This window comes from Glandiceps talaboti, chromosome 6 (assembly GCF_964340395.1).
Source record: "Glandiceps talaboti chromosome 6, keGlaTala1.1, whole genome shotgun sequence".
NCBI classification, from domain to species: Eukaryota; Metazoa; Hemichordata; class Enteropneusta; family Spengelidae; genus Glandiceps; species Glandiceps talaboti.
In genome coordinates, this window is record NC_135554.1 from 24,823,917 (window position 1) to 24,837,100 (window position 13,184).

Here is a 13,184-nt window from a genome sequence, read left to right on the forward strand (position 1 = left end):
CAAGTCCATATATATATACAATGCCATGCCATGCCACAAAAAGAATTTCAAGTGTTTTATCTATATTGGACAGGTAAGGGACAGAGAAAACGACAGCACGTAATATAATATGCCACACTATATTCATAACTATAATGCTATTAGATTCCGCATTAAAGTGTATATAACGCCTATTTGGAACTATCCTTCCAACATTTTGTGGATAGTTTCATGAGTGAAATAATGATTTGAAAGGGGATTTAGCAGTACCGCATAATTCGGTTTTTGGCCATTCCTTCACTTTGTGATGCAAGCTTGGCATTCTATATATAGTGGTCTGAGATCATAGTACATGTACATGTACTAGCAATGGTCGTCACGCGTTAGTCACCCGAAAATCCAATACGGCCACTTTTCAACATGGCCGCCATCCGATTGTGACAAAAATACTCTTCAGTCTAAAGATAGACTGCGCTGTCACAGATCTTTCATCAAACATGTAATTATCTAGTCATTTGTTTGTGGCATACAAAACAACGAAGAAATTGTCCTCTCTATTGTTCTAGGCAAGACAAAAGAACTTGATCCTTATTCGGATAGACGAGGCTGTCGAAGACAGTGACGAAGAAACTGAAGTTATACTTGTAAATGAGAAGACTGAAACTGACCATGTAAGTATACATCATCATCGTCATCATTGACGTCGTCATCACCACCACCACAACCACAACCACCACCACCACCACCACCACCACCACCATCATCATCATCATCATCACCACCATCATCATCATCATCATCATCATCATCATCATCATCATCATCATCATCATCATCATCATCATCATCATCATCAGTTCCGGTGTAAAGTTGTTGCTATTCTTATCGAGACAAGCGTGTTTATGAATTATGTTGAAACTGCCCGCTGCCCACGTGTTGTTATTGAACCAAACTCAGCTCGTAATGTGTAATTTAACTTCCAAATGAAAGTTTATTTTTATCATCTGATAACCATGTGTAATTATACTTTTTTTTAAATTTATCTACATAATTATCCAGAGTAGAGATGAGCGCCTGTTTAAGATCTGTCGAGACAACGATCATCAACGACTGCATCGTATTTTAGAGAAGGAATTTAACGTGGATATAACGGATAAAAATGGGAGATCCCTTATATCAGTTGCTGCGTTCTATAGCGATAGAGTGGTGTTAAAGATGTTGATGCATTGCGGTGCCGATGTCAACTTTGCTGGTTCTGAAGACTCACTTACAGCATTGATGTCAGCTGTAGAAAGTGATGACGTAAAGAAGGTTTGTAGTTACTGACGCATTCTTGCTAATTAATTGTCTGTCTGTCTGTCTGTCTGTCTGTCTGTCTGGCTGTATGTATGTATGTATGTATGTATGTATGTATCATTATGTATGTATGTCTGTCTGTCTGTCTGTCTGTCTGTTTGTCTGTCTGTCCGTCCGTCCGTTCGTTTATTTACGTATCTGTCAACATGTGTGTGTTAGCATGCATCTATCTATCTATCTATCTATCTAAATCTATCTATCTATCTATCTATATATCTATCTATCTATCTATCTATCTATCTATCTATCTATCTATCTATCTATCTATCTATCTATCTATCTATCTATCTGGCCCGTTGGTCTTCGATCAAATGTATCAACAAATTCTATTTTTTATTTCATTGATAGGTAAATTTCTTGCTATCAGCGGGTGCAAAGGTCAATGCAACCACAAAAGAAGGACGAATCGCCCTACATCTCACAGCCAGTAATTCGGTAAGAGTGATAGAACTAGAATGAAGTACATCACACTGTAGCCTAAGATCAACATCGTTATCAATTTAGAATGCACATGGGGGAAATAAGCACAGTGGAGACAAATTAACAAAATGATAGTGGTCTCTTTTTCCTTTCTTTCTAGTAAGAATATATATGCTATTATCATTCATCGGGTACTCGTATGATCTCGGATTAAAAGCAATTAATGTAGGAGTCAGTTCGATTTCGTTAAAATGTACATTTATTTCCTTCATATATATGTAAATTTACTGCTGTCGTTCTGGGTTCCAAACCAATGTATATGAAATATTTTAGTATCGCCATTCGAGTCGAGTATAATATATCTGACACTTTCCTCCCAGGACTCTGCATGTGCTAAGGCATTATTGGAAGCCGATCCAAGGACCGCCAACACACAGGATGAATACGGTATAACACCTCTACATTTGGCTGCTGGCAAGGTACATTAACTTTATATACAATAATCATAATACGTGGTGAACATCTTCAAAGTTCTTCAAATATATGCAAGGTCGTGTGTATAAACTTCCTATCCAAGATCTATGTTCTTTGCGATGAATTTCACTAACGAGTGCAACTAATGAGATTCACCTTACCAGAATAGGCCATCAAATTTAACTTTCTCATTGAGGGACTTAGCATTTCGCTTAGTGTATGTCTGTCAAAGGGGTAGAAACGTGACATCAATGCAACTTACTGTCTTTCTTTCGATCGACCAGCTCATTTTACATTTTAGACATATATATGTTGTGCATTCATTGAGTTTTCCCCGGTGGAACATACAAATGATAGTCCCATTTCTGAATAAATTATATTAGTACACAGGGTCTTTTCTTTAGTAGTATCTCCCCTAAGGCATTGTCACTGAGTTGTTTGTTGATTTCCACCACGAGTCTAAGTCATCATCATAATATTGTGTTTTATCCTAAAGGAAAATTTAGATTTGATCCGAACGTTACTGAATTGGGGAGCGTCGTCGTTGGAAGATAACCTTGGGCGTCTGCCCCTCCATTGGGCCGTTGTAGAAGGCTCGGTAAGTCATCCCTGTCATTTCAAGTTACTATAGCTAATAATTGGTTGGTCGAGGTTTCAGATGATGCTCCTGAAATCTGTATAACTTCTCTTTAATACTTCAAACCATTTTAGAGTCAAGGGAATGAGTTGTGTCACACATTTACCACTTCTCACCATTTAGCCTCTTACTCTTTTAGGCGTGGTGTTTCTTCTTCTCAGTAAATTATTCACGAATATCCCAAGGTTTCTAGATATCTCTCCTGGAATCCGTATAGAATCACTAAAATGCAGCCTGTGTTGTCATGGTAACTTACCACTGCCCCTCAATAACCGTTCATTAGATTTATTGTCTCTTTTCCCCACCATTCACAAATTAATAGGTGCCTTGTGTGTCCGAGATATTGCTAGGATCTAAGAACTTGGACTTGGACCGTGCCGACAAGATGGGACAGACCGCTATCCACTACGCTATCCATTTAAACTTTACGGATGTAGTCAAATTATTGATTGACAAGGTAAACACTGTACTACATGTTGTAGAAACAGGTTTAATAAAGGAAAGAAACAAGTTTGTTGAACTCAAATAAAGCGAAGCAAACGTGATATGTTTGCACGACACTAACTTCATCTCCGTTCATTCGATTGTTCTGCATCATGTATGCAGTACACTAGGCTTATTACGTGTACGAAATATTTTGCATTTGCTATGGGTTTTTTTTCAAACACCAAGTGCCAAAGTCACGTGCCATCTGAATGACATTGCTTTCTTAAACACGAATTCATAGTTTGAAATTGCGTCAAAAACGAATTGTATTATCTCTAGATCTAATAATAGATTAGAATTTCACTTGGATGTCGTGTGCTTGCTTGATATATCGCAGTTGTTGTTTTTTCCGATACTATTTGACTTGTATTACAATACACCAGTCAATAGTGAATTCAAGAATAATTCTGCAAGAATAAACATATACATTTTCCCCTCACGTTGAACGTCATATCTGTCAGCCAGCTTGAATATTGACATTATTCAAATCGACAACATTGTAACTTGACAAACAGATGGGAAAAAACATACTGATTCTCAACTTTCTTCTTATGACAGGGGTGTGACTTGACAATTAAGAACACGAGAGGGCTCACTCCATTGTTGCTTGCAGCTTGCTGTGGTAATCGAAGTACCTGTCAATCATTAGTAGCCGCTAATGAAAAATCCGTACATGATGTTGACAAGTTGGTGAGTGAATAACAACAAAGTAGCATGTAGAGTCGATGAGCACAGTCAATGCTGTAAATGTATAGTTTAACATTCCCACCAAAGGGATGCGCTCAAAAAATTAGAAGTTGTGTGGTTATAACAGCTCATTTAATATCGCCATGAATTTGTTTTTAAAAAGTCAAAATGATATCAAATTAATCAATTTTAGATTTGAAAATGTTTGCCGAATGCTGTGTTAACTCCATGGGGAAAATGAAAGATTGTTGTCTTCCTTGAAAACAAGATGATGAATCCTCAAAGTTGGACCTGGAACAAATTGTCATTTGGCTAAATTCCAAGAAGACGTACTTTGATTTTGAAACAAATTGATCTCTTAAGCGTGAATTCCGATAGTGAAGACGATTAATATAATTATTTAGCTTAAATAGCCTCAGCGAAATACATTCAAGTTATATAGTGTAAAATGAAATGCCAGTGTACTCCTGCGGTTTGTTTGCAATCAATCAATCAATCAATCAATCAATCAATCAGTCAGTCAGTCAGAGAGTCAGTCAGTCAATCAATCAATCAATCAATCAATCAACCAATCAATCAATCAATCAATCAATCAATCAATCAATCAATCAATCAATCAATCAATCAATCAATCAATCAATGTTTATGAATAAGTGTCCGACAATGATAACCCATTCTGTAACTCGGACCTTATTCAATAGTGGCCTGAGTCTATAATAAATAACCCTTCGTGATATTTCCGTCATCTTTTTAGGGTTGGGGTGCTCTCCACTACGCAGCATCGAGAAACGACGAGGAGCTGTGTGAATTCTTTATCAAGGCCGGCTTAAACATCGATCTACGTGACTCACGAGGTCATACACCGATATTCGTTGCCTCTACTAACGGAAACGTGAAAGTTGTGAAACTCCTCATCAGGAACGGAGCGTTAAGTCTCATGATTACTGATAAAATTGGAAGGTACTAAGAGTCCTATTTTTTCTGCCACAACTATACCATCGTTCGAATCTTGTTCTGGGACCCGTTACATACAGGCATGTTTTACGTTGATTTGTCAAGAGGGGTGGTCTGTTGTATATACTACGTGGGTGAGCGATGGAAAATTTTGGTTTACTACTATACAATTAACTACTAGTATTTATACAATAAAACTTTTATCACTGTATTAGCATTGTCCTCTCTCTCTCTCTCTCTCTCTCTCTCTCTCTCTCTCTCTCTCTCTCTCTCTCTCTCTCTCTCTCTCTCTCTCTCTCTCTCTCTCTCTCTCTCTCTCTCTCTCTCTCTCTCTCTCTCTCTCTCTCTCTAGTCCTCACCTTGTATGTTCAATTGATGTATTCATCAAGTTAAAGTTTTGTCTTCTCAATTATTTCGATAGAACACCTCTACACTATGCGTCTGAAGGAGGACATGTCAGAGTGGTATCGTTACTGGTAGCAGTGATATCAATGATGACAATAGCCAAGAAAATAGTAGAGTAAGTAACCATACTATTTTTTGCTAATTAGTCACTCTATACTGATAGCTATCGAATTTAATTACCGTGAATTCTAGCATAGGCAGATGAAATTATTTCCAAACTGTCGTTGTAATTATGAAATAAGGAATGTCTCAACCAAATATTTACTTTAAATATTGACGATACATTTATAGTGACAATGATGAACGTTATATTAACAATTTCTCTCTCTCTCTCACTCTCTCTCTCACTCTCTCACTCTCACTCTCATTCTCTCTCTCACTCTCACTCTCTCTCTCACTCTCTCTCTCTCACTCTCACTCTCTCTCTCTCACTCTCACTCTCACTCTCTCTCTCTCTCTCTCACTCTCTCACTCTCTCTCTCTCTCTCTCTCTCTCTCTCTCTCTCTCTCTCTCTCTCTCTCTCTCTCTCTCTCTCTCTCTCTCTCTCTCTCTCTCTCTCTCTCTCTCTCTCTCTCTCTCTCTCTCTCTCTCTCTCTCTCTCTCTCTCTAGGAGACAGACGTGGATTGATCGACTAGACGACAACGAGCACTCAGCACTACATCTAGCTTCATCGAGGGGACACGTAGAGTGTTGTCAATTATTAATAGACTACAATGCAACCATCGCATCAGAAGATATTGCCCAACTGAAAAGACTCGGAATCAAGCTACCCGAGTCACAACTTGGACCCGATGAATTCGACGCTTCGTTCGACGGCATTGATGCATATCCACCACCGTCCTTCTTCAGGCCGAGAAGGACCTCCAAAGTAGCTGATCATACCTTCTACGTTTACTCAGCACCCGTTGTGAAGAGGCAATGGATGAAAAAGAAGAACGACAAGAAAGCTGCCTGGAATGACTCAACATTATTACCTAACCCAATGAAGAAACATCAACTTAATTTAGACAATACACCGACCGTATCAGGTATTTAAAGTTGTAATATACATATTGTCCAAAATGGAGATTTTAAACTTCTTCACTTTTAGTGACAATGTTGGCACAGTCTTCTATAACATGTTAAGTACTTATGACTTATTGGAATGCAGATGGCCTTTCCAACACTGCCTTTGGATTCTGAATTGTAATTCAAGTCCATGGGAAAGGTTTAAACCCTGGTAGCAGTGCCCCTGTCAACCCACCTGTATAATTGGGCACCTGGTAGGATAGATATTGCTATGTGAATGTTTAAATCCTATGCTGGTCATAGTGGTTTTAATGGCTTGTATGCTCCCCATGCCATAATGTTTTGTTCTGGGTACGTACTCATAACATATTTTGCTAGTTCATAGTTCTAAGTGACTATCAGTGTATGTCTAACGTTAACGACTTTATTTGTTTCCGACTACAGTAAATGGACCAGAACAAGACCTAGCAACTATGAGATCTCGTTACTCTGACCCTGTGTCAACGTCACTCGACAGCTCCGACGGACAAACTTCAACTCCAGGGAGAGGAATTTCCATGTCGAGGTACTTCAACACCAATGGTCAACGATCTAACAAAGTATCACCTTTGCCGAACACCGGTGAGAGGAAGGCTTCCACCACGTCTATCAATGTACCAAATAATTCATTGAAGGCGACAACTCCCACTTCTACGTCGATATATCCTACTAATAACCCTTCTAGGAAGTCTACAAACAGAATTTCTCCGTCTCCAGAACCGTCCACCTTGTCGTCAGGGTATGGCACAGAATCTACTAAAGACTCTACGAGTGTTATAACGATGAAATCCAGGCCAGCAAGTGACAGGTAGAAAGATGCAATTCAGAATCACAATCTCAGTTTTAAATTGTAACCAGTAAATAAATAAGCAAACTTAATGTACATTAATCGCTTAGTACCATCGTAAAGCATTTCGACTAATCATTCCAGCTTACTACAAATTGTTTTCTTCATATTCGCTCTTTTAAATACGTAATTAACTTTGAACAATCAACCCTTGAAAACACGCGCGTAATCACTGTGCATGTAGCACGCCCTCTTTCGGCAACAATGTCATTATTCTGCAAATTGTCCTTTCATACGTTGTATCGTGATATACATCACAGGCGTGTCTTCAAGACTTTAACATTTGTATGTTTAACGTGAATTCAATGTATGTTTAACGTGAATAACAATTCGGGGTGCTAAAAACAAGGCAATGTTTAATCCTACACTTCAATGTTAGTTTTTTTCTGTTCTTTTCTCACCACAGACAAAGTCCAATCGGTAATTCGCCAACCAACTCTCCTATGCGGCAACGTAAAGTAACAAGTGGTCAGATGGGAAGAGTGACACCTACGGATCCGATTTCTAGACGTTACACCGGAACGCCAGGCATTGTGTCTCTGACCTCTACTAATCTCGCTGAAATCCACGAAGAAAGTGAGAGTGTGGTCTAGCTCGATCGTCAGAGATCCACTGAACTTGTATTATGTCGTTTCTCTGTTATGACACTTTGACCTTACCACGTACGGGAGTTAGCTGTAAGCTCGCACCTGTAGTTTCTTGTACTTTACCCGTAGAGCAGACGTAATAGCTGCGTGCTTGACAACTATTTTTTCTTTTACGTCCATTTTCTGTCTTTAAACCATAGCCTACTGGAGTGTACTTAGGGTCTGTGCTTGTACGCAATTATGTCGTGTGTAAATCATAATTTTTTCCTTTACTCAACAATTTACGAGATTCACATTAAATCTCAGACATCCAACATCCATGATTAGTTAGATCATGGAGGTATACTACCATGGCTAGATTCTTTTTTTTTTCATATACTCTGATATAAGCTTTATATATTTATAAATAAAATATTATTCTTTTCTTATCATAATTGAAAGTGATTGACCATAAGATAGAAATCTAGTACTTCTGACTTTACCTTCTGATCACAAAGTGTATATTAAGTTTATTGTGTTGGGTATTATAAACCAATGATTATATTTACATGTTTTCCTATCGCACGCTATACTCACACTTCTCAGAATATTTGGTAGATATGTAGTGGCATTGATACATATATTGACAAAAAACTGCCGAAATTCATAGTGATGTACATTTCCTGTAACTCCAGCCATAGACCCTCCACCAAGTTGGTGGGGGCCAAGGGTCTATGCTCCAGCATAACTAGGGAAGTGAAAAAACCCACAATCACCGAAAATAGCGTAATCGTTCACAAAAACGTCAAATATAGTGGAAATACAAGGTAAACAGAGTCAGTTCCTCCATTAGATCATAAAGACAGTGTTACTCAGAACTTCTAGCAATTACATAGTCTCGGTGTCTCTCGTTGTCCGCTGTGTCAACCGATAATTATTGGTTGGTTGTCTGATTTCCAGATACGGTAGTTTTTGACCCGTAAACAGATCCTTACAGAGCGGACATAGTATTTTAATAGTGGTGATCGGTGATCTTATTATGATGAGTGTGTGAACATCTGTGTAAAGCCAACCCAAATCGCTATTGTGATCCACCGAGGGAAATGTTTTTAAATATTATCAAGTCATATTGACTATCGTGTGCCAACCATAAGTAGAGGGGCTACATGAATTTACAATCCAAATAAATGTTCGAGTGACTATGTGTTCAGCTGTGCCAAGTCAACCGTTTAATCTCAGACCAAAGTGGTCTGGGGTTTAATTAAGAATACGACCCCTGTATTGTTTGATACAGTTTATAACAATAGACAAGATGATTGTTTCATACCTGTAATTAAACATGGCGTCATGAATAAATTAGGAATACAACACAATAGAAAAGAGTATGTCGTGTTTATTTATTCTTGGTTACGTGTGCGAAAACGCTTTCATTCACAACCTCAATTGACTTGGACAAAAGTTTTTATAACCGCTTAGCGATGAATTAGTTTGGAACAAAAAACATGTCTAAAAATAGTATGTCGGTGGGAGAAGTTGTGTGCATAATGTAGAATAAAGTACAGGCATGGCGATGGAAGGTTGAACACGTGTAATTTGCTTGAAAAGAACACGGGGCAATCACAAACCATAAATTACATGATGTATCTTTACAGAGTACCCATGCATAAACTAATCTATTCTCTATATTGAAGAATTATAGATGTAAAATGAAAAGAAATTTTAGTGTGCAGATACTTTCAGTTGCAAGTTGTGGTTGTACCTTCTTACATGTAAATGTAATATAGTCCCTGTATGTCGGGATTATATACAGGGTTCGTACACTTAAAGCAAAACAAAATTCCAGGACTTTCCAGGGGTTTTTCGTCGGTTTTCCAGGGGTATTCGTATTGATTTTGGCCATTTTCCAGGGGTGTTGAGCACCTAAGTATATTTTTTGAATAACATCTAATTGTCTGATGTGGACGAGAAGAAATTAACAAGGGTTCCCATAATATGTCACAAAACATTTTAAAGACAATCGACACTAAGCAAGACGTTGGTTTCAAAACCACGTTTGCACGCAATTAACGGAAAAACGTTACGTCTAGCTTGTGCAGTGATCATGTAAGATTTGAGTCGCAACATTCGTCAGTCTAAATCAGACATATCCAGAAAAAAAATTAAAAACTAAAGTTTGTCTTCATTATTGTACGGTTTGATGTGACTATATTTAGAGGTCACCAAAACATTTTTCTTCTTCAAAATTTTGAATAAAAACGTCATTTACATAACGAAATTTCGCGCCATGAATAACTGAATACGTTCATCCCTTGCGTCCCGAGGTTTATGTACGGACGCCACGTAATATATAATATAATATAATATAACTCTGGATGGTTCTTGGTTACTTTATATTGAAATGCCACCACAACTAGCTATAAACATGTGGAATTGTTTCTTGTGACTGGTTGAGCTCTCATCAGGTATTCATATATATATATATATATATATATATATATATATATATATATATATATATATATATATATATATATATATATATATATATATATATATACAGGTTTTGAAAATTTGAACCAAATTATATGCTATAGACCCTACAGAACTATTTCGTGAGGTGCGTATTCCTCACTCATCATTTCTACCCCTGATGAGTGAGGAATACGCACCTCACGAAATAGTTCTGTAGGGTCTATAGCATATAATTTGGTTCAAATTTTCAAAACCTGTATATAATTCGCTCTACTACCAGTATTGAGCACTTTTATGTGGTTTTATCTACATCCAGTCAATTATTTATATATATATATATATATATATATATATATATATATATATATATATATATATATATATATATATATATATATATATAACTCGGTGAGTATCAACCAAGAAAGAGTTCCAGTACTACCAAAACTATATATATATATATATATATATATATATATATATATATATATATATATATATATATATATATATATATATATATATATATATATATATATATATATATATATATATATATCCTCAGACAACTAACTTTTAGTGGTCTGAGTTTATGCACATTCAGGTACCTCTACGCTATGTGACGACACTATGAGGTGCTCCTGAATACATTTTAATGTGTATTTAATATACATTATATATCCACTTTTTGTACATTGGCCTCAGTTAATATGGCATTTTATTCCAAACTGTGCCAATTTGAATACACATCCAAGAATAACACATCATCCAGACGTGCATCTATTGGCATCAGATCCCAGACAGTAGTTATTCCCATTAAAACATTCACATGCCTGCGTCACCAAACAGGGGGTCTACTGATTGGGCATCCACATCCGAAATGTGTCCTCTTTTTTTTTTTGAATTTGTTAAAGTGGAATCATTGCATCGACATTATCATTAGACTTGAATTGTTTAATTGAAATTTTTTGTAAGTATTTTAACTTGAGTAAAAAGCTTATGTGGTGGTCTGAGGTGTTTTGTGTCCCCAACTGTTTGACCAGTTTGCACCCCCTCACACATGGAGGTGAAATACTTTTGTCTTTACTATATATACAAAGGTAAAGGTTACACAATATAAATGAACAATATTAACACAAGGTTCCAAGAACCTTTGTCTCACTTATAAACTCAGCTTATGCCCCTTTAGCAAATGTAATAGTACAAAAATGAGAGAGACACCAAGATATTTGACATGGCACATATCACTCAAACACTTCCAAATATGAAGCATGTCCGAGATGATAAATTTTATTTTTCACTCATACAGTAAAGGAGTAAAATGCATGTTTGTACAGTGGTTCTAAAATAAAATATAACACACTATTAAAAGTGAAGCTGTTGTTATCCGCCTATTAGTGTGAAATGCATTCCCTAAAACACAATGAAAACCGAGGATTCTTTATAGCATGTAGACAATAAGATACGTAAGCGTCTTTTTGTACCAAGCGGTCCTCATTAGCATTGCCACAGGTATGCCAATGCGGAGTCTGACATGCCATATTCTAAAAGATTATGTAGCACAGGATCTCCTAAGAAAAAACAAACACAATGTAGAGTTGATAAAAACAGTATATTACAATATTTCTTACAAATGAAGAGGTATGCAATTGATAAGATTACCAGCATCAAGTGTATTTTTACATTATGAATTATCACAGTTAAAAATCTGAAGGTGTACTTCACAGTTGACCTCTTTAATTTCACAATGCCTGAACTCATCACAGTCATTTATTACAGTAGTTAACAACACACAGATATTAAGTAAACTGAAGCACTGTATTACTAAATTGCGCAATAAAACTTGACTGCCTATGTCTGTGACAGTGGACATTTTATTACAGAAGTAAAGCAAAAGTCATTAAAATGGTCAACACAGCAGCCAACAGACTAAGTCTCAAAATCTAACAATGTTGATGTGAAATATGTAGTCCCTTTTTCTCTCTAGAAATAAAGTTTTCCATACACACATTATTGTGCAAATGAGGTCATTGGCTATGTAAGATTGCGTATGATGAAATACTGGGAACATTATTCCCCCCCCCCCCCACAGTGAATATAACAACAACACCCCCCCCCTAAAAAACAAACAGTGAATAACAACCAATATTAAAGGTTAAAACGAGTATTTAAATTATTTGTTTCAAAAATGAGAATAAAAACATATGTAAATAATACGGCTCGGTTTATACTATCATAGCTTTTTTGTTTATACCATTATTTTTTATATTGGTTACAGATACATTTATACCAAATCCAGATATCATTTGACTTTGATCCTATACCTTTATAATAAATTTGATATCGAAAACGAGTAATAACTGTAAAGACCACATGGACAAAACAATGAACTGACTGTGATTTAGTAACTTTTAGTCATGTTCATAATTGTTTGACAAACCCTTCAGGCTTTGAATACACAACTACTATTAACATAAAAAACTCAGTTCATATAAGGGTTTTTCCTGATACATCAGAATTTTAATTTTCCTGGACTAAGAACGCTTTATCTTACATTTGTAATAAGTTTTGAATATAAAAGACAACGCTTGGCAATGATGACTGTCATTGGTGTTTACAGACTCCAGTTTTGTATAATATATTACTGAAGTAAATATTTATATATGAAAGAGTATCCACAAACATAGTTATATTACATAACAAGTAAAGATATCAAATAGAAATGATTATGGATGTAGGTGGAAGGTTCAGTCTATTTTGGGGTATTGGTTTTCTGTTTAGCCTATGATCTTGATCACAGTACAAGAATCTTTTAGCAGGAAGAGACAGTCTTATCGACGATGCACATCAAA

General features: G+C 36.4%; 1 long non-coding RNA gene across 1 annotated transcript; it reads left to right on the forward strand.

The window, feature by feature from the left end:
- The first annotated feature begins 4,924 nt into the window (after nucleotides 1-4,924).
- On the forward strand, nucleotides 4,925-6,109 carry LOC144436162 (uncharacterized). The gene is made up of 3 exons (XR_013480937.1): nucleotides 4,925-4,999; nucleotides 5,415-5,513; nucleotides 6,010-6,109. It is a non-coding gene; the product is annotated as an uncharacterized LOC144436162 (long non-coding RNA).
- Nucleotides 6,110-13,184: the final 7,075 nt, after the last annotated feature.